The sequence below is a fragment of the Pinus tabuliformis genome, chromosome 4_2, assembly GCF_031772625.1.
Source record: "Pinus tabuliformis cultivar Carrire ecotype Pingquan chromosome 4_2, CPIR1, whole genome shotgun sequence".
NCBI classification, from domain to species: Eukaryota; Viridiplantae; Streptophyta; class Pinopsida; order Pinales; family Pinaceae; genus Pinus; species Pinus tabuliformis.
Window position 1 is genome coordinate 145,963,948 of NC_142304.1, and position 24,080 is coordinate 145,988,027.

Sequence of the window (24,080 nt, forward strand, 5' to 3'; positions counted from 1 at the left end):
TTGAAAGCAAATTCATATTTGTACATCAACTTTCTTTTTAGGCATCAATATTAAGAAAGTGAAAACAAATACATGCATATGTGCATTTGCATATTGATAGTTTGTATGGTTTGATTTAGGAAATGTGCATTTACAGTGTGCTCTTTTCTCTTTGAGAAAAGATTATGTCTTTCTTTTCCCCTTGTAGCTAGGATTTTCATTGTTGAAAAGAGATAAAAGCTTGCTTATCATCTTTAGATTGCATTTAGGAATTACATCTACATCTCGTGGTAATCCAAAAAGGCAAACTTCTAAGAAATATCAACTTAAAATAAATTGAATGAATCTAACAACGCTTTGGAACTTAACGCACAACATAGAGGTCTAGGCTAGAGACGTGTTCCGACGTCGTAAAGCCTGGTAACTGTTGTCCTCACTGATGGTTGGGTGATTCCTCCACTGTGAGACGATAAGTGCCAGTGCGGATTGTGCTCCCACGTACCGTCAAGTATATATTGGGAGACCCCTATAGGCTTAAAACCTTTTATCCATAGGAAGTCGTGTCGGCCGCCCTACTGATTGCAATGCACCGAACACAACATTCGGGAAGATTGACTGCCGTACCGTAAAACGTATTCTATAGTTTTGTGATTGGTTTGGCACACCCTCTACCTAGATCTCCAGAGCAGTCCCTTTCGTTCCTTTTCAGACTCCTTAACGGAAAAGGTCCATCTGAGCACTTGTCACTTTAGGCTCATTAAAAATCGAAGGCGACTAGAGTCATCTTTTGTTTTTTCTCGACTCTTTAAAATTGAAAAAACAAGTTGTGTCCAAGCGTCTTAAAATTTATTTTAAACGGAATATTCATACCCTTTTCCTATGTTGATCTTAGGTTGAGAAAATGGAGTCTACCAACCAAGGAATTCCCCTTGGTGGAAATCCTAGTCCCTTCTCCTCTTGGGGAGATGTTGGTGCACCCCATATGGCCACATTGTCGCTTCCAGGACTGACAATTGGCTTGCCAGTCTGGCTCTTCTCAACCAATGTCGTTCAGAACACCACTATTCCTAAACAATCGAATCAGCAGTTAGACCAGTCCAGAGTCACCCACCAACCTTCTACTTCCTCGAATTCTTCCTCTCTTCCTTCCTCTTCGCTTGATGGGGGTGGCAAAGCCAAAAGTCAAGTTCCTAAGGAGAAGAAGGAAAAGAAGAAGAAAGAGAAGAAGAAGAAGGAGCCAAAAGCGAATGGGGGCAAACGAGTGTCGTCTAACGAAAATCCACACACTAAACTGACCAGGCCTAAATCGCCATGTGTCATTTGCAAGGGAGACCACTTTCACAGAGATTGTCCTTGCATCCCTCGGATACTAAGGGACTGGTCTCCCCGTTTGCACAATCTGGTGTCGTCAACCTTTGATAGCCATGTGGAAAGCACACTGTTAACTAGCGAAAGTGAAGCCCCAAGACAAAAAGGGAGAGCTAGATCTCCCTATAAACTGTGCGAAGGCGATCACGCCATCCACCATTGTCCCTTCTTAGACGAAGCTAAAAGAGTTTTTGATGATCGTCCGGTTTCACCGTTACGACTTCCTCCTGGATATAAAAAACTCTTGCTGAGTCCTTCGTTAGTTGAGAATCCAGCTAGCCCACTCAAGTGGTCAGCTGAAGCGCCTATCATTGAAGATGAACTGGCTGAATCCATACCCGACGAAAGTCAAAAGGTCGAGGCGGCAGTTGACCCGGTCTTGCCTTCAGAGGTTTTATCTCTGAATGACACAGTCACTGGAGAGAACAAGGATGACACCGTCCAAATTCTCTTCATCAACACAGACTCCGACGAACACGGGGGCAACCTACCCATTCCTTTACCGTAGGAAGGAAGTTCGTCAGAGCCGTACCCGGCCGTCTACTCAGTCCCACCACCAAGCAACCTAGTTGTCTCCTTCGACTGGAATCAGCTAGGCAGACCCTGTTTACCAGCAAGCATACCATTCAGAATTATCGTCCAAATATATAGAATGGTCATGGCTGGTACCATCATAGATGAGGGGGCTTCTATGAGTATCCTTTCCTCTATTGCTTGGAAAGCGCTTGGTTCGCCACCGCTTTCGCCTGAGATGAGAAATCTGATAGGCTTTGATAAAGGAACCAGTCGACCTTTAGGGATCCTCCCCAATGTGCCCATAACATTGAAAGGGAAGACATTTCAAATGAACGTAATGGTTGTCCAAGGACCCTTAGATTACAATCTACTCCTTGGGCGAGACTATATTTATTGCATGGGAGCCATCGTCTCCTCACTCTTTAGAGTAATGTGTTTTCTGCACGAAGGAAGAGTGGTCAAGCTCGTGGACCAGCTTTCATTTCCGGGATCACGCATCGCAAATAGTCATATACCATCCCTAAATGGTCTCTTCACGCAAGAAATGTCTCAACCTAGGGTCCGTCCTCCCGATGAGCGCGAGTAATTCGGAGGGATATGACTGGAACCCAGGGGGCATGCGTCCTGGTCTGCTTCGGCAGGAAAACTTCGGGTATAGGGTAGGTTTCCACGGGAGAATATGACTAGTCTGTACCCCATCCGTCAGTGGAAGAGGGGTTATTCTAGAATAAGATTCTCTTGTCAAAATTATGTGTGTGGCGCTCGTTGTCACTCACCTTTGTTTATCTCGGTAAACATCGCCGAGGAAGTGTTTCATTTGTAACGCGAATGAGACAATCTTTGGTAACCTGTAAGAGGTAGTACCCTTCCTGATAAAACGAATGTTTTGTCAGCTCGAATAAAGGGTGACCCTTCCTGATAAAACGAATGTTTTGTCAGCTCGAATAGAGGGAGACCTCGAAACTCTGTTTTATACCTGGGGGCATGCAAACCTTTTGGAGTGCAAGTGAGGGGCGGCTATTTATATTTTAAATTTTTAGGACCTCTAACCCTTTAAACTCGTAGGATTAGTCATTTCCTAACTTGCATAAAGAAAGGATGTGGGGCAAAAATCTAAATGTTGCCGTTTTATATGAGACTTTCTTATCATATGACTGGATTATCGAGCAGTTTTAGCGCATAGTTCATGCTCGTTAAAAAATAAACATAAGACCGAGCAAGTGTTTCAATCCGCGTTTAAGCTCGTTAAAAAATGAACTATCCTCTAGTAAATAACCACCGTGAATGTAACATTATCATCCATTAAAGCCTTGGTCGTGTTTGCACCGTCACCTCCACTTTTCCATTGGCCGATCATTCACCTCCATTTGATTGTTTACCCATTTTTGAGGAACAGCTGCGAAGAGTGATTTCACTAGCCATCCTTGTGACACTGCCGTGCTTGGAAAATTCCAACCCTTACCTGGAATCAGCTGCTACCCATTTTATCACTCGTTCCTCAAAAGACGAGTCTCCTTTAAGCTCTTTTCATCTGACTCGTAAAATATGAAAAGATTGCCGAGTTTTGGCCTTCTAGCTCATTAAAGCGACCAGAAGTGCTATCCCTCCTCTATATTTTAATCTTTTTGGACCTGAGGGATTATTGCACAAAAAGATCGAGCGCTTTTTTTGTTCGGCTCGTTAAAACTATCGAAAATTCATCCCTTCTGTATTGTTTTATACTTTTTCGGACTTAAGGGATTAGATGACGAAAAAGGAATTTCAAAGTTACCTTTACGTACCTTTTCAGACTCTCTAAAAATGAAAAGGACCGAGTTATCTTTGTCGTTAAACTCGTTAAAAACATTAATAGCGACAAACTTGTCTTTAGACGAGAACGAGTTTCACTATCGCTAGGCGCGTTAAAACATAGCGATGGGTTTGCCCGAAGGGAAAATTATAGAACAAGCATATGTTATCCTACTCAATCTTGACAAAAATAAAGAGGTACTGGTCAGCAATGACTGGGGAAAAATTGGGAAGAAACTTAAAGAATCTTTATTGGTAGCAAGTCGCTCTTGAACATGACACTTCCACTCCGTGCCTGAGTCGGGTTGGGTTGTTTCATTCACCGGTCACATCACCATGGTCTCGCCATACCATCCACATTTGGGGTAAATGCTACCGATCCATCACATAAGTGTCGCCGACATGTTCAAGAGAAGTCATCCAGAGAAGTCACCCGTGTCCCATCCACTACCATACATTATACTTCATTCTTTCATGACCGCCACCCTGAACCATATATCATCAGATCGTTTTCACCTCCATCAAAATCATTTGCTCCGTTCCGTGTCATTGATGTGGGATTCATCAAGGCCCTCCTTTGACGGATCGCTTCTTGTCGACATCAGCTCATTATCCAAGAAGTTGATCTAGGAACACCCCATTCAGTACTTTGAAGCTTGCATGCCTCAATGGAAAGTTTCTCACTTCTGGCGACATGTATACATCAATGACCTTCGACCGAAAGATTTTGCGTGGTGTTCGACGCCAAGTCCTTTATTCACACCACGTGAATTGTACTGCAGTACCTTGAGGGTCATCATCCTTATCGGTGATTCCTCTCGTGCTTGTTAACAGTTTACATCATTGACTGGTATTCAAGCGATGTCTTTCCATGTTCGACTTCAAAACATTTTTCACATGGATCGACTTGTACTTCGAGTGAAGATCGGACGAGATTGAAGACCCCGGATCTAGTTTCATCCATTTGGGCTGCGATATATATTCAGGAAAAATAAAGACATTGACATGTACAGCATTGCAGCACAGATAATCATCCTACCAAAAGGATGATGACTTCATCAAAATCATCAGTCTACCATCAGATGATTGTTTGTCCTGTGTACATAAAAAATGAATTTATAAAGCTGAGCATGGGAATGCCCGCCTCAGCTAGATCATGAAAACAGTATGAACATAATGTATTGTATTGTATCTTATTACAGGTCTCCTCCCAGCATTGAAAGAACTTCGGATCCTCCTAATAAAGCATTTCACCCGATAAACGGCCTCATACTTTAGGGGCAACTGTTATAGACATTTTTGTGCCTTACAGCTCTAAGCATGAAATGTCCATAATCCAAGGGATCCAAAGTCCCTAAAAGTTCTGTTCCTACCCCTAGAGGAACAAGGTCAACCAAATACAGCTTCTTCGAGAAGTTCTCCACTAGAAACTACTCAGAATCAGTCAAATCAGGATCATTTCAGATGCTCCACTAGCTACCTGCATTGCATAGCACCCCAGTACACTAGCTAGGTGCATTGCAACGCACCTAAATGCACTACTAGGGTGCGCTGAGCGAGAAATTCCAAATGGCAGTGTCATTCCGCGAGGTGGACAGACAATGGAAGCTTCCAGAATCTTCCTCAATGACACTTGCCTCACTGAGTTCGACCAAGGATGAGTAAGAGGCTCTCAGTCTCCAAGTGGAAGCAAGAATTGACAGAGAGAAGCCACAAGTCAAAACATAAGCTGACTCATCCTCTCTGCTTACATCTATATATGTATCTCTCATCCCAGAGATCCAGAGGCTGGAATTTTGTACTTTGCAGAGAATTGCTATTGGTTTTGAGATTGAGATCAGTGCATTGGGTGATTTATGCTTTGTTGGAGGTGAGGAAGGGATTCCTTTGCTGGGAGGTAGATGCTAGATCGAGACTCACTTGGTTGTATCTCCTCCTGGATCTTCTTTTTTTATCAATAAAACTATTTGAGTTTCTCCTACATGCTTGTGTATCAATGATGTTTTGTTATATTTGCATGTTTAGCTTAAATCTGATCCTAAGCTATTTATGAATGTAAATCTATGTCTTTGTGTAGTTTTTCTCTTCTGTGATCTTGCAGGAACTTGGTGAAGCTGGGCAAGTAAGGGAGCAGGTAGCTGGAAGCTGTCAAAGAGGAGAGCGATTGGATCAACAAACTAGCTCAAGACACAGGTTAGTTCGTCCTTCCTCTTCGTTTACATTTCATAAAGAAGAATACGAAAGTAGTTTTCCTTGTTTGTTGCTAAGGCACTGTCACACCTTAGAGTGGGATAGGGGCGTTCTGAATAGATACTTTTCCCAAAAACAGTCCCACCAAATAGGAGTGGTGATGGAAAAGCCTCAAGTTGAGATGAAGGGAGAAGACGGTGCTAGGTAACCCGAAGGTGGGAGGAATGGATGTTGGAATCAAGAAGAGGAGGAAGGGCATTCCTTGTGAGTTTTAAAAATAGGATCGAAACAAGACACCAGAGGAGGACCGTCTCAGAATGTTGTGGAATGGGAATCACAACAGGGGACAGATGGGGGATCCTCCCTGAAGGTTGTGGAAGTAGGATCACAAGATTAGCACCCCTATTGGCATGAAGATGACGTTAATAGGGGCAATGGGATGAGAAAGTTATTCGATGAGGAACAAGAATCCATCCCGATTCAACAATCCCAACCCCGAAACATAAGTGTCGTTTTCCTCGACCTTCCCCTGGTACCTTATCACAAACCAAAAGAGTTCATCCTTAACTTAGCCAAAGCGGTGTGAGTATACAGTGCGCGGGAGAAATATAGGACCTGTCCCAATACTAGAAGTAATACAAGAATCAGCTATAGTAGTAACTTGGGACTATAGGGATCCCTATAGCCGGGAACCAAAGGTTTTGTGCTATTAGCTAATACTCAGAGCATTATGGCGGGATCATTTACTAGATACCCAAAATTTGCAGGAAAGGTGAAAAAAGATGTGGAGCAACATTGGTACCTCTACGAAGCCATCTGAGGGCCCATCAGACTCCGAATAATGTTCAAGTGGTGGAATTTCATACCACGCTAAGAGAACGAGCTCTACGCTGATTCGTAAAGTGGGCAGAGTAGAACCAGAATCCAACCATAGATTATTAAGAGGGGATTTGTGTAGGAATTCAAGTTACCAAAACAGATCAGCAAGGACTATTAGAGTTGTGGGAAATTAAGCAGAGGGAGGGTGATACGGCTTGGGAGCTCATGCAAAGGTTTAAGGATGCCATTACCAAGCTAAGTTACACCTTCGACCCGAACCACCAGCGGAACTAGTTCATCAAGGAACTCTTGCCCTTGACCAGAACACCGTTGACGCAACAAAATATAGGAACCTTACAAGATGCATTAAAGAAAGCATCCCGGATAGAAGCAATGGGAGGATATCCCCATGAATACTAGGGAGGCATGATTCTGCAAGATCTAGTGATCACAAGTCTGCAAAGCCAGATCACTAACCTAACTGAGAAGTTGAGAGATCTCCAGCCCGTATGACAAGCCAGGCCCAATGTTTGGTGCACCCATTTCCTGGTGGAATGGCATGTTGCGACGAAGTGCCTGCGATTGTGGGGTCTCAACCAAACAAGGGGGTGGCAGGGTCATCAGGAAACCTTCCCACCAAGGACCCTTCCCAGGAAGGAATAACGTAGACTTCTGCGAGATTTGTAGAATGTATGAACACCCGCCACGAATATGTCCAATTATGAAAAAGTATTCTAATGTCCCCAATAACAACTACTGTGAGTTCTGTGCATTGACCACTCATCACACCGATCAGTGCCGAGAGATGGATGCTCTAGAAAAGAGGCTGGAAAGATCCATGTTTAGGGTCAATGAAGAAAGTCGAGGGGGGCAAGGAGGAAATGAATGCGAAGGAAGAACAGGGGGTAGAGGACCCTTAAGGTGCTACAATTACGATGAGGAAGGACATTTCGCAAGGGAATTCCTGCTCCTGAGAATACCAAGGTGTTCCCAATGGAGACGTAATACCCATGCGACGAAAGACTGCCCAGAGCTTATTGTGAAATGGGAAGAGAGGACCAAGTAGTGAGGGGCCAACCTGGTGAATGTTGAACCTCAGACTGACGAGGGTTTCCCCGTGACAAATATTAATATAGTCACCTGAGGAAGGAAGAAGGTAGGGGAGGATCACTACATCGAGGAACCCTCCGTGATCGTTAAAGCGGTGTCACCACGAAGGTCATATCAGCCCAAGCACCAAAAGCAGTATTATCAAGAAGCAACCAAATTGTTCGAGGGAATGACTGAAGATAAGGACACCCAAAAACCACAATTCCATGGGCCCGCTCCTCCCCAACCCATTGGGGAATCGTTTAAATTGTTCTTAAAAATTGTTGAAGATGAGGCCATGCGAAAGGAATTGTAGAAAATCTTAAAGGTCGTGGTATCCATAGAACAAGAGGACATGGGACAACCACGTGAACCCTGTTCAAAGAAATACTCCACGAGAGTGAAGCGGAATACGAAACGAAGTGGGAAGGAGTTCTGAATCAATGCGAAGGTGGCAGGATTCTAGATAAGGGACATCATGCTAGATCTAGGGTCGGATGTAAACATCCTACCCCGGAAGACCTAGGAGGCAATGGGGAAGCCACAATTGAAGTATTCACCAATTCAATTAAGAATGGTGAATCATTACTGTATATTGCCTATCGGGAGCTTGAAGAACATAGTGGTTGATGTGGCAGGGGTGAAAATTCACACTGAGTTCGAAGTAATAGATATTATGGGGGATAAAGACCCTTATCCAGCACTCTTGGGGATTGACTAGGCATACGATAACTATGTTGTCATAGATTTGAAGAAGGAACTGATGATTTTTTAAGCAGAAGGGCTAAGGGTGATTCAATCATTGGACCCTTATTAAGGACACAGGTTTACAGAGCCAACGGATGATAGGGAATAACCAGGGGTGTTAGATCAGTTGTATACACTCACGGTAGGAAAAAGGGAGGACTACATAAATCCTACAGACGAAGGATCAATTAGGTGGAGAAGCATTAACAGTTCAGAAGCTGGTTCAAAAGCTACATGGGATGCATGGCAGCAGGGTGGATATGAACTGACAGCCCAACGATGTTCAATGATAATCCGAGTGAACTGGGGAGACATAGGAAAGGGCGACAACCTGAAGTACTATGGCCTTCATCCGATAGATCAGTTCCTAGATAGGTTGGACCAGGATGTACCAAAAGACCAGAGGATTCCATTGCTAGACATCGTGCTCATGGAAACACCGCAAGGTGGTGGAAAGCACACTGCCAGGTATTAAAAGACTGGAATGATGCCAAGCGAGAAATGAAGGTGAGGTTCAACAAGAAAGAAGATTGGCCATGAGATGAAAAGTAATACATGGGGAATTCAAGTCCCAAGGAGCACATCAAATATTGCATGACCAACTGGGAAAGTTGGGGACTGCCCAAGGACCTGTGGATGCAAGCTTTTATACACACCCTCAACGCCATCCCCCAGGCTTGGTATATCCAGGAGGAACTACGATGACAAACAGCTAGTTGGGATGCCTTGGAAGCCCAGTTCGTCAGTGATTTTCATTCAAAAGTAGTGAAGCACAAATGATAGGAGTACTTAAAGCGGTAAAAGGGGTTTTCTTCACCCCAGAGACGCTAGTTGAAGGGGAGCATAAAGAAAAATTTCTGCAATGCTTGTATGATATGGAATCGCCAAGATTTATGACCTACGACAAAATTGATGCAAAACCAAAAGAAGACGGGTTGGAAGGGCTTAGACACCTAGCCTTTGAAGAAACAGAGGAAGAAAGGGGGATTTGGGAGAATCCCTTTACGAAAGGTGCCCATCTCCTACCGGTGAAGCTGAGAAAATAGAATGTAGGGATGGAAGATAAGACCAAGATAACATCAATGGGAGACTACTGGGACGAACAGACCACCAAAGAATTTTTTGATTTATTACAAGAATACCAGGACCTTTTCCTAGGTTTGGTAGCAGAACTCAAGGGGATAAAAGGTAACTTGGGAGAGATGAAAATTGTCCCGAAAACAGGTGTCTGACTAGTGAAGCACAGACCATACCAACTGAACCCAAGTATCAAAGTGAAAGTTAAAAGGGAGATTGACAAAATGTTGGATGCAGGAATCATATTTCCAGTCGATGAAGCTGACTAGATAAGCCCTATAGTCATTCAAAACAAGAAGGATGCGACCGAGATTAGAGTATGTGTCGACTACAGAAGCCTGAACAATGCATGCATGCATGACCCATTCACCACGCCTTTTAGTGACGAAATCCTAGACAATGTTGTGGGGAATGAGGCATACTCATTCACATATGGGTTCTCAGGCTACCACCAGGTCTGAATAGCCGAAGAAGATAAAAGGAAAATAAGTTTCATGATGGAGTGGGGGTCGTACACATACAATGTAATTCCATTCAGATTAAAGAATGCACCATCGGTTTTTTCAAGGTTTGTAATAGTCACATTCCTGGATTAAGTTCAAAAATTCCTAGAAGTTTACATGGATGACTAGACAGTATATAGCCTATTGAAGAAGCATACCAGTCTACTGAGAGTAATGTTTGAAAGATGCAAACAGTTGCAAATCTATTTAAATTTGAAAAAATTCATTTTTGCAGTTCCCTTTGGAACTCTATTGGGCCATATTGTCTACAAAGAAGGAGTCTGTGTGGACCCTACCAAAATAGCAGCAATCGTCCACATGGAACCACCCCGCAATGTGAAGAAACTAAGAGCAACTTTAGGCCATACAGGGTACTACAGAAGGTTCATTTGGAAAACGCATTGTCAAGTAGCAATGGACAGACTGAAAGAAAGGTTAGTAAGTGCCCGCATATTGGTGTACTCAACTGGAAAAAAATGTTCCATGTACATATTGATGCATCTGGAATATCTCTAGGAGCAGTCTTAGCGCAACTAGGAGAGAAGATGGATCATCGAGTATACTACGCGAGCTGAAATCTCTCCAGGGCAAAAAAGAACTATACAACAATAGAATGGGAAGCTTTGGCAATGGTCTACTCTCTTCAAAAGTTCAGGCACTACCTACTATGTGTGCCATTCAAATTCTTCAGAGACCATTCTGCACTAAAGTACCTAGTAAACAAGCTAGTACTAGAAGGAAGAATTTGCAGGTGGTTGTTACTATTTCAATAATTCACGTTTGAAGTGGTCGTTAATCCAGCCAGATTGAATGTAGACCTAGATCACTTGTCTCACCTGGAAACAGGGGAGACTGACGAAGCAATAGACAATCGGTTGCCTGATGCCGATCTATTTAGGATAGAAGCCATACCCGATCACCTAGAGGAGATTTCTACTTTACTAACAATGGGTAGCTGCCCACAGGAATACATAACAACACAAAGGAAGCACTTAGTGGTTAGAGCAGCAGATTACCATCTCATAGAGGGACAAATCTACAAAATGGGCTTGGACCAAATACTCAGACGATGTGTCCTACAACACGAAAGAGAAGCCATCCTATGGGAGTGCCATGCAGGGGTCGCGGGAGGCCATGTAGGAGGCAAAGCTACTGCAACGAAGATACTACACATAGGACTGTGGTGGCCCACTATCCATAAGGATTCAAAGGAATTTTTCAATGAATGCGATGTTTATCAAAGGGTTGGTAAGCCTTCCCGACATGATGAGATACCACTACACCTTATCCATACTGTGCAGATATTCAATAAGTGGGTAGTAGATTTTATTGGGCCAATTTCCCCACCAACAAGACACTCCTGAGCCTGATACATAATCACGGCAACAGAATACCTAAAAAGATGGGCAGAGGCCGCACCAATGAAATAATGCACAACAGAAACAACGACAAGATTCATTTTTGAAAATATCATTTCGAGGTTCGGATGCTCGAGGAGCCTCACAAGTGACTAGGGCACACACTTTCTGAACGAAACAATTGAAGTTTTGTTAACAACTTTTATGGCATAGCATAACAAGATTATTCCTTATCATCTGCAGGCAAACGGTGCAGTAGAGGCATTTAACAAGATAATGGAAAGGGGACTAACAAAAATTGTATCGACCAACCGGGATTACTGGGATGAAAGAATTCTAGCGACTCTGTGGGCATATAGGACAACAGTTAAAAGACTCCACAAACAAACTCCATTCCAACTAATTTATGGTAAAGAGGCGGTGGTGCCAACGGAGTTCATACTGCCCAACATGTTAATTTTAGAGGCTACGAGAATGACTGATAGCATTGCCTTGCGGAACAAACTGAGCCAGCTGATGGAACTTGATGAAACCCGGTTCCTAGTAGAATTCCATCAATTATTTGAGCAACAAAGGTAGAAGGATTTGCATGATAGGCACATCAAGAAGAAATAATTTGAAGTTGGTGACCAAGTGCTCCTCTATGAAAACAAGTTCCTCAAGTTCCTAGGAAAACTACAGATGCACTGGTTAGGCCCATTCATAATCACACAAATAAAAGAATCAGGTGCGGTAAGACTCACACAAATGGATGGAGTCATATTGCAGGGATGGGTGAATGGTGCACGCATGAAACCCTTCCGCAAGTGAAAAAATAAAAAAAATAAAAAAATCGAATAATAAGGTTGCAACAGGGATTGGGATACGCAACCCTTTTGTGGTCGAGAGGGACAGTTTCAGTGGCCATATAATGTCAGTTCGCATTGGTAGGCCTAGTCAGCAAGGAAGTAGCCACGCATGGCAAACCTCGTCAGCAGAATACATGTAGGTTGCACCTTTTCCAGAATTGATGACCGCAGAAGTACACATCCCATCGATCGTACGAGTAGTTATTTCCTAATTAAGTAATCAATTAGGCAACTATCAAGATGGGGTCGTAAAATATTTCTCGTTAAGCATAGAATTAGTTAATGAATAAGCCTGTCATGGCATAATAAAGACGCCATGCAGCCCACTTTGTACCTTCCAAACCCACGTCATAGTTGGCATGTACTAGCCGGCCGACGACGGCAAAATATAGCTAGAATACATGGAAAGGTTGCCGAAGTAATTAGTTGAAAAAAACCTCATCATTCAAGGGATGTCGTGTCAGAATCGGCTACATAAATCTCAAAAGGATGCACGGAACGGTAGAATTTCAAACAACAGAAGGATTCTAGTATCGTGCGGAAGAACATGAGTAGAAAAAGAGAAGTAGGAGACCACCAGTACAAATTGTTTACAGCAGAAGAGGAACAATGGAAAAAAGAGTCATATCAGTCCCACAAACCACTCCGGATGCAATAATTGAAGTGGTGGATGACCTATACGGGAAGTATGATAGGTCGAATCTCATCGACAATGACTTCACAGACAGATTCCAGTTTCCAACGATGAAAAGGGAAGTATACGCAGAAGAAATTCAAAGGGAGGATGGCACCAGGACCTCCGAAATTAGGGAGGAGTACTTCAAAGGGATATGGAGGTCCACATTGTTCAACCTACGAAATCTTCCTGTATTTGGCACCCAATTCGCCACCATGTAGTGCACCAAACTACTGACAAGTAGGATGCATAGAGGTTCGCTATGGTTTGATAGGGAATACCCTATTCATGCTGAAGATATCTATCGATTGACTGGGTTGGTATAAATGGGGAATGCAGTCTGCCCAACATTCTAGGCTAGGGCCATGCGGGGGAAGAAATAGATAGAAGACAACATCTACGCCCACTATGGGTCAGAGCGAGAGGGGAAGGGCGCGAAGCTAGACAAGATAAACAAAGATAACATATGGTTTGCCTGCTACCTTATTGCAGGAAAGAAAATGAGGCACTTCACGAGGAATGAGTGCACCCTGGACACAGTTTCAATAGCGGAACACTGCTGCCAGGGAGAGATACTCAACTGGTCAGATTTTGTGCTTAGTGAACTTTTTGAGGCATGTGAGGATGTCTACCAATGGAGCACTGGCTTTGTGTTTGGATACTTGGTAATGGCACTGGAAATGTGTAAGTGGAGGCCACCACTAAAGAGGAAGATGGCAACCATTACTAAAGACCATCCAATTTCTCTCAGGTATGAACCGTGGAGGACATCGGGGGATCCCAACACAAAAGAGATCAAAAAAAGAGCCTTCAAAGAGCTGGTACGCACAGATGGTGGATGCCATTTAGTCCACGGAGAGAATACCCAAGACTCTCTTGGGTGAGTTATTAGGTGACCTATGGTTCAGTGCCTCCCATGCACACACATATCTCCAACTATGGTGTGTCAACTCCACCACATTCAAATTAAGGCCATAGAGGTTTAGCCTGATGGAAGAGGCCTTGCGTAGAGAAGTGGAGTCCTAGCCGGGAGTGGCCTACGAAGTGAGAGAAGGGAAGCTTAGGTACTTGTTCAGAGCTCTGATACCATAGGACCGAGAGGGCAATGGGGTAGTAAGCAGTAGGAAGAGGGCGACAGATGACATACTCCAACTGATGTTGCTCCAAATGGAAGAGAAGATATTCGAAGTAAGAAGGACATTAGCAAGCTTCGAGCTAAGTGAGGGTGACTATCCCGAGCATTTTCAAGGTTTAACCATGTTGTTCTCCATTGTAATGCCACCTCTCTCAATGGAACCTCCCGCAGGCGTAGCCCAAGCACCCTCCCCGATGCGCTACCCAAGCTGCAAAAGAAGCGAGTTATCCACACCCCCCAAGTCAAAAAGTCGGTTGCCAAAAATCTGAAAGTTAACCCCCCAGCTCCAATCGTCGACCTAACTGTTGAGGTCGAACACCCAATTCCTGCAACTTCCATAGTCGAGGAGATCCATACCACCACACCCACTACAATACAATCGTCATGGGATTCATCCCCGCACACTACCTCCACCTCCGCAACCTTTTCTGAGATCCTCCTGTTCGGCCATTAGTGGACTACTCCGGAAGTAGAAGTTCAGTCAGCTAGTTGGACAGAAGGTGCCACCTCGACAAAAGGGATGCCACCCACTGATAGTACAACATCGATGCTTGGGTTGGACCCACCAGCTAGGAGACGCCTGGATACTAGTTGGCAAGGAGAAAGGACTACCCCATACTTGCTCGCCCTCCCTATAAATATCACAGTCCCTCCAAACCCAACAATGTGTGCTGATACCCTCCATCACTAGTCATCAACCTAGTTATTCTCTTTTATTCAACAAGTAGCCCACAAGGCCGAGAGCCTTCATGAGCACGTGGCCAAAGAACATGAACAACATAAGATGCAATTGCTTGCAATGACATAAGAAAGAGATCGCCTGCGGGAAGCAAATACAGGATTGCAAGCCCAGCTGAATCAGATTACCTAGAAATTCCAATCCATATGGCCAACCATCGTTGAAGTCAACACAGAAGCACCGACAGACATGTCTGCCTGCACATTTATCGACTACTGCAATCATATACAGATGGTGTGCATGTGCCTAGCAAACAAAAATGTAGAAATGAAGTGGAAGCTAGAGACTTGTGGTGAAGTAAAATTATAAGTACGGACACGAACGAATTCCTCTAGCCCGATAATGGGTCTAGCCGCAACAGATACATTCTATGGAAGATTTCCTTAGGTTAGAATCAATCAAGAGGGCTTACCTCTTGGTCGCTTATCTTGCTTGATGATGTCCTCGCTTGCTCGCTCCAGAAATCTCCCACTTCCTTCTTCAAGCTCCTGAAACAAGTAAACAACAATAGCACACAAACATAATAATAGACAAATTGCAATTCAACCTACTTAATGAGTCAAGAAGCATCAATACATGAATATGTAATATTACAAAACATGTAGGAAATCAATCGATAGTTGCATATATTAATATCAAAGAGAGATTACAACCATTTGTCTTGACGTCGCAGTCTTCCTCTAACAAGACCAGGTTCCCACACACTTCTGCTAGCACTTCATGATGACTTCAAACAACAATAGTCTAAAGACTCTTCCCTTTAGGCTACACTCCAAACCAAACACACTTCTCCCTCCCACAACTAGATGGCTACAACTAGTAATAACTTGCTTGTCAAATCAAAATAGTATACTCACACTCAGCCAACACTCTAACTAGCTTGTGCTTGGGAAGAAGGGAGGTTTATATAGGAAATATGGATGGGAATTGGATCCTCTTCTCATGGGAGAAGGACTTATCCCTTGAGGTAGTTCCATCATTATAGGGGAAAGGAGCCCAAATTGTCATCCTCGACCTCATTTGGCCAAACCATTTACCAGACTTCCGTTACGGAGCTTCTAGAGATGGAAGCTTCAACTCTATTTTAAAAAACTTTCCATAATAGGACTGACGCGACTAGAACACAGCTCAGCTGCACCGATTGGCACGGGGAATAATGCTAATCTCTGCACATCAGTGCGGGGGAGACAAAGGTCATTAGCACCAGTCTTTTAAATTGGACAAAACAAAATTTTAAGGGGAAATGGTGCAAAAGGGAAATGATCTGCTCATAAAGAGGGACATAATGGGAGTTTCTCCATAAGGAAAAGCATGCGGGGTTCACTGTAGAGGTCCTCCAGGATCAAGGAATGGGGAGTACAGGGATAGTGACAAAATCTTGTGTAACAGATGCCCCCTAAAGCGTGAAGGCCGAGCCAGAGCGAGGGATGAATGCTTTATAAATCTGTGCGGGGAACCAGTCTTCCGTCGGAAAACCTACAAGCAAGTACAGATACATATACATAAAATGAGATCTATGTCAGATGATACATGAATCGTGGCATGGACCCAGTCACCCAGAGAATGATAATGTAAATGGATCCAGGTATGGGTGCAGCCATCCGTCAAAGAGGATCATAATGAAACCAAGGTATGGTCGCAACCATCCAATAATGTGAAGAATCACAAATGATAACCCATGGTCTGGTGGCAGCCAACCATATAATAGAGACATGCATATCATCATAACCATGTCACACCACTTCACAACCTGGACTTTTTGTAATCTGAGTCCAGGGTCTTGCGCTCCAACACGACCCGATCAAAGTACAAATTCTAACATGAGAATAGATGTGTGGACATTGAACATGCTAGAAAGTCGCTTGATTACCAGTAAGTGATGTAAACTATTAAGAAGCGTGAAATAAACCACCAATAATGACAATGGCCCTCAAGATACTATCAACACAATTCACAAAATGTGAATACAGGAATTGAAGTTGAACATCCATGAAATCACTCGATCGAAATCCAATGATGTGAACTTGTCGTTGAGTGCGAAGAACTTTCCATTAAGGCATGCAAGCTCAAAGATACTGGAAGGTAGTCTCTCGGTCAACTTCCCGGATAATGAGTTGATGTTGATGGAAAGTGACCATGTCAAAGGAGGGCCATAATGAATCCCACATCATCAATGTGGGACAAGAGCATGCAAAATGACTTTGGATGATACAGAGAAATAGAGGTAGTTTTGGTAGTTTTTGAATCCATAGGATGAGTGGTCATGGTGACATAGCAGAGATCAGATGGAAGGCAAAAAATAAATGGCCTAAACCTAGGAAGGTCAACAATGTAAAGGAGGATGTCCCAACCCGACACGAAGAAAAGAGTGTCATGTTTAAGAGTGAGCTGCCAACACAACTCGATAGATTTCCAAAATTTTCCCCCACCATTTCTGGTGAATACCCCAATTACTTTTTATCGCAATCTTAAAGGGGATAGCATGTGCTTGCACTGTAAGTTCATCCTTTGGATGAATCCAAACTAGTAAGTTTAATGAGCCCTAGGAAGGAGAAGCTCGTGTTCGTCATGGTGATGAATCTGATGTCGTTTAATAGTTTAACAAGTCCAATAAAGGTGTAACTCGGTCTATTTTTCATGTTTAGAGAGATTGAAAAAGACACGTAAAAGAAAACTCCACATGGTCCATTTTCATACATTTGTGTCTCTCAAGCTTGAAAATGTAGAAAACAATACTTGAGAGAACTGCTGGACCATTTCAGTCAAGGAGTACCTTTTTCGTAAATAGTGCCTCCTAGCCTAGAAAAGGGGTCAACTTATATTGGGTCCACGACGTTTTGCATTCATTAACGAGTTCGAAACGATAAGGGCTCGGCCATATTTTCGTTTTTAAAGGGTCGGAAAAGAGCTTAAAGCAGACCCCCCATTTTTGTTCTCTTTAACGAGTCAAAAAGGAAAAAATACTCAACGATCTTTTCATACGAGTTTAATGAGTCGAGAAAAGAGCTAAAATATGACTCATCGCCATCATCGAACGTCCATCACCTATCACTACACAAGCAAGGCAAAGCGTATTATCGAGTCCTTGAGGCAAAATAGGTGAAAAATATTTACAAAACCTAATATTTTCATGAAAAAATGAATAAATATGGGAAAAGTAAATATATTTTTACCATTTACCATTTTACCTTTGCAGTGAAGACTTTTACCCACTTTTTCCCTAGTTTTTCCAGCGTAGATTGTGGGAGATCTGGGAGGCCAATCGACGAATTATCAGCTCAAGGTAACAGCCAAACCCCAGAGCTCCATTTTCATGCTATTTATTTATGCTTTTAACCATTTTTTTGGATTTTTATGGAGGTTTTTGAGAAATGTTTTCACCCTTGGTTGGCGCAATTTCCGGGCACGGGATCGCGTCGGCCAAGGGTTATTTGCATGGCCATCCACGCCGACCGATGTGACTATTTCTAAAACATGCACGTCAGTGCCATGGATAGGAAAAAAAACAAGTTTTCTCAAGAACTAACCATTAAAATTTGATTTTTATGTACCAAAATTGATGATTGACTCAAATAAATGGATTTTGCAAGAGAAAAATCACTAAAAATGGTGGATTCGAAACAAAGAGAACACGAAGATGTGGACACCCAGGAAATGAATGATACAAATTTCCTGGAGGCTTTGAGGGCTTGCGAGCTCCTCAAAGTTTTCCTTATAATAGGGATGTGGGCCCAGCCTAAATTTCTTCGGTATTTGATAAGCCTTTGGGACATCAATCATGAGATTTTTGTCATTGGGGACCAGGAGCTAGAGTTGAAAACTTTAGACATTTACTTCATCACTGGGTTGTCTCGCAGAGGTGAGCCAGTGAATTTGTATGGGTCACGTCTAATCGGGGCAAGCATATCTTCCTTGCTTGCCACGCATTGTCTTGAGGTGTTGAAATCCAAAAGCGGGAAGATTGAGATTTCTATTGTAGGAGATTTGACACTGAGGGTGCTTCTGTTGACCATCAACAGAGTGGCAAGGTCCCAGGTGGAACATGAGTCTAATAAGTTGAAGTTCCTTTACACTATAGATTGCACAGCTCCTATGATCTTCAACTAGGAAGAGGCCATGAATATGAATATCAAGCACCAGTTGTCCAAGGCGAAGGCGGGAAATCTGAAGCAGTTTGGCTTTGGATCAGTACTTGTGACTTTTTTCCTGGAACGAGTGCCATTGTTCCAATATCAGTTGATTAAGGTTGATCCTCTTGTGCCACATGATCCACGAATGGCCCACTGGAGTCATTTGATGCCCAGGATCACTGGGGTTAGCAGATGTCCTACCGACTAGCATTCTTTTCGTGGTTACGATGACAGAAAATAGTCGTGGAGGATTGGCTGTACAATGGCATTGATTCCCATGGAGACCCAGATATGACCTTGCCAGATGGGGATGACTTTGAGGATGAAGGTAAAAAACCAAACCAAATTTTGATTTTGATGTCTTTCTAATTGTTTTTAGTATATGCATGCTTATAACATATCTCTTGTGTATGAAAATGTTGGATCAGAGCGGCCAGCCGAGATGTCCCCAATATCCAGGCGCTATCCCCGTCCTATTGATGTTTTCACCCCTTATCAGTAAGGAAGCGATAACAACGAGGAGATTACGAGGAACCTCGAGGGGTTGACTCATGGTATCCCTGAATATGCTCACATAGGAGAAATGCCTCGGGGGTACTGGAGGCACACAATGGGAGTCTCAAATTGGATCTGTCGATTGCTTAGTCACGTAGTATGAGTTGTCTCATGCTATCATGACCACCATGCTGAGTAGTTCCTAGGTCCAATACTTACATATTTTTTGAGGCTTGCATGCCATGGATGTACAAGGCCTGCGAACCACCGATGTTATTGTAGACATACATATTATTTTTTGGGGGTTTTGATATATCAAACATTCTCACATATGTATATATGTTATATTTTCTTCTCTATTATCATACAAATGGTTTGTCTTATCTTTTACATGTTTCGCAAATGTCTATCCAACACATAATTAGCTAATGCATCTGTTTATGTATTCATGCATCTAGGAATATGATGATATGTAATATAATCAAAATGTCTTTCCAACAAATGGATACGGAGATACATTAGTAATATTTTAGGGTTCCTGAAGGAATATTTCCCATTGAGTTGAAGGATGACAAGCTATGAATCCAAGTTGACAACCAATCCTTTGATGCCCAGAGCGATGACTTCTGATAACAGTTCGATGACCGCATTGTATTCAACAATGTTGTTGGTTATACGATCTATGGGGGTACCTTGAAGGTCAACCAACTCACCGTTAGGGTTTTAGATAGCCCATGCTGCAGATGATCAGTTCCTGGTACTTCAGTAAGCACCATCAGCGAAACCGATGTGAGGAGCTGCAGACATCTACAAAGCAAGAAAAGCATAGTAAATAGGAAAGTTGTTTGAAAAATTCCAGACAAAACCACACTGTACAGAAATGAATCACACACTAATGTACATAAGTAACCATGCAAGATGACCTAAGCATAGTACTTTTTGAGGTAAATCCCATTTCGGGGCTTATCGAAAAGATTTCCTTCATAATCAATAAGTTCATAGGCTCCTTTCTGCAAAACACATTTTACAATATAGGGCTCGTGCCACATAGGTTTGAAATTGCCTACCCCCAGCTTATCATTAGCTTGGTCTTATAGCAAGATCAAATCACCCTTAGAGATAGAATGTGGGGAGACTGACTGGTCAAAATGGGATTTGACCCGTTTCTTTTGTGCTTCGATGACTAAGGTAGCGAGACAGTGAGTCTCGTCCAGTCGATCCAAATATAAGAGGTGTTCCTCTTGAGGTGATGTTTCAGGGAGGAGTTCAACAGCTAACTTAAGTGAAGGAATCTCACATTTGATCAGTAATGTTGCGTCCAGACCATAGACCAGCTAGAATGGTGTGAAACTAGTGGCATCTTTGGTTGAAGTTCGGTAGGCCCACAAAGATAAAAAAGCATGAGATTCCAATTTGACTTGTGCATCCCAATAGTACACTGAAGCATGGTGACCAAAAATTTGTTCACGGCTTCAACTTGGCCGTTGGCCTGAGGATAATATGGGGTCGAGCCATTGTGGTGCAAGCCCAATGTAGATGTCAGTTCTACCATCATGTAATATTTGAAATGGGAGCCATGATTTGTGACAATGGCTTGGGGTATGCCAAACCTGGAAATAACATGGTTAAAAGGAATTGAGTTTTCATCTTACCATCTATCGAATATGCAGGCATCGCTTTAGCCCATTTGGTGAAGTAATCCACAAAAACGATAATGTAGCCATGCCCCCCGGCCGAACGAGGGTTACATATCATATAATCGATGCCGCATTTGGCAAAGGGACCAATGGTAATGAAGGGGTGTAGGTGAGCAGGTGGGGGGTGCATCTTGTGTTGGTAGATTTGGCATTCGTGACACTTGCAGACAGCAAGAATGTAGTTTATGAAGATGGATGGCCAAAAATAACCAACATGAAGGATTTTCTGAGCTGTAGCATAATGATACATATGACCACCACATGCCCCGGAGTGGCAATCATTGAGAACTATTTCAGCTTCCTCAATCGTGAGGCATCAACGAAGAAAAGAATCGACACCGACATGGTATAAAGTATCACCAATAATGTGGTAGGGTTGAGAATGATGTCGAATCCTTCGACAATCATCTTTGGTCAACATGGACCAAAATGTGGAGGTTTGGAAATACATGATGATATAAGCGTACCATGGATCAAGGGTGCTAATTAGAAAAAGGGTCTCATTTGGGAATTGTTCATCTGCACCAGCAGAGAGAGCTTTGGATGGAAGGGAACAGATCAATTTTGTGAAAACAAGTGACTTCTTAGATTTGGTCGTAGTGAAGACCAAATCGAATCCTTGCACGATAACGATCCATTTAGAATACTTGCCCCCTAGCAAGTGATGATTCAGGATGTAGGTCATAGGGTTGCATTCAGAAATCACTGTAGTCATTCGTAAGAGAATATAATGCCGAAAACATTGAACATCCTAGATGGTGGCCAAAGCCAACTTCTCGACATGTGCATAATGTGTTTCAGTGTCGAGGAGATTTCGACTTAGGTAGTAGATGATGTGTTCAACACCTTTGTTGTCATCTTGAACCAACACCATAGCTATGGTGCTAGGGGCTATGACTAGGTAAAGGAATTAATCTCAATAATAATCTGGCAGATGCAACAGAGGAGCATTTATGAGTACAACCTTAAGATCATCGAAATATTTTTGGGCTATCTCGTCCCATGCAAAGGGTGTTCCTTGTTTGAGCAACTGGGTAAATCCCATAGCTAGCCCAGTGTAGTTGTATAAAATGACGAAGAAAGTTGGCCTTTCCTTAGAGGCTCTAGAGTTGGTTCAGTGAAGATGGAGGGGGTAAGTTTACAATGGCCTCAACTTTTAGTGTATCCAAGCGAATCCCATCCTTGGAAACGATGAAGCCGAGGAGTCGTCCTGATTCTACATAGAAAACACATTTTTGTGGAGTTAACCAAATGTTGTAGTGCCTGTAGCATAGAAAAATCTGTCGAAGGTGGTTTGGGTGATCTTGTTGCATACGAGAATGGGCAGGAAGGTCATCCAAGTAAGGCTAGACAATGTTGTGAATGCCATGAAACGCATAGGACATTACCCGCTAAAATGTGGCCCCAACATTTTTTTAGGCCGAAAGGGAGCTTCTTGTATGCGAATGTACCCCATGGGCAAACAAATGTTGTCTCCTCTTGGTCAACTGTTGAGATATTGATCTAGTTGTAACCAGAAAAACCATCCATAAAGGAAAAGATCTCACTCTCGACACATTCATCAATGATTTGATCAATGAAGGGAGTAGGATAGTTGTCTTTAGGACATGCATGATTAAGATCTCAATAATCCACGCAAACACGTATCGTACCTTGTTTTTATTCACCGAGACAATGTTGGACACCCAGTCTGTAAGGGGAATGGGATAAATGAATCCAGATTTTAGAAGCTTTTCAACTTTTCCCTTAATAGCAGTGGCCTTTCTAGGGTGCACTGGACAAAGTCGTTGGAAAACGGGTTGCGCATCTATATATGTTGGTGTTTCATGCACCACGACGCTGGGATCAATGCCAGACATTTCTTCGTAATACAATGCAAACACATCATGGAATTCCTGAAAAAGACGAGTATATGTCTTGATCTCATCTGGAGAAAAAGATACCTCAATATGAACATGTTCAACGACACCGGGTTTGATAGCAATGTCAATCAGCATCGTTTGGGTAATATTACCAAAATTTCCTTTCGACCATAGTAACAATTGGTGGTGGAAATGGAGAAGGGGACTCTTCAAAAGAGGTAGACATGACCGTCAGGTGAGGCAGGAATGAGGAGCGATGGTGGGTATCGATCAATGGCGGTTCCTCGAGAGACATGATTTCCATGATACCTTCATCAGTGAGGAAGATCTTGGCTAAGGGATCAGATGATTCCAAAGTGCCAAGCTAAGGGTATTGAGAATACATATCGAGAGAGGTCTTCAAGATATGAGAATCAAAGAATGCAGAGTTCACAGCTGAAACAATTTCCACGTAATTGACTTCAGCGGGACTAAGCAACATGACATCGCCCCAAGCATCAACAAGATATTGCACAGGTATGACCTAGGGATCAGATTTGACCAAGATCATGTTGACGAAGGAAACATGAGGAGGTGGGAGTGGAAAAATCCCCATTAAGGTAGAATCTTTGAAGAGACCTACCCCCACACTCTTAAAGGGAGCACCAGAGTGCTTGACATACAGAATGTTGCCATCAGATGAGGAAGAGGCAAAGAAAGACAGCTGATCCACGGTGATAATCCTCCCTTGATGGGGAAAACGAATCACACGAAACAAAGAGGAGTCCATGGCATGCATGGAATGAATCCAAATTTGGCCGAGTAGAAGATTATAATTGAGATTGGCATCAACAATCTCTACTTCGACTTGCACTGTCTTGCCTTCCAGGGTGATGGCAAGGTTGGGTAAAACACCGAAGGATCGTGAATCGCGCCCATCGAAAGCTTCCAATGTGTTCAGAGACTGGTTCAGTGCAAGGAAACCAATAGCCTTCCAGCACGCAACTGACATGATGTAGGTAGAAGCGCCTTCATCAATGATAGTGCGGTGGATGGTCTTTTCATTAATGATTACCTAAATAAGA

The 24,080-nt window shown here is 43.0% G+C and overlaps 1 pseudogene; it reads left to right on the forward strand.

Annotated features, from left to right (window-relative positions):
• Nucleotides 1–24,080, forward strand: part of LOC149168627 (bifunctional riboflavin biosynthesis protein RIBA 1, chloroplastic pseudogene) — a 58,637-nt pseudogene that overhangs the window by 24,040 nt on the left and 10,517 nt on the right.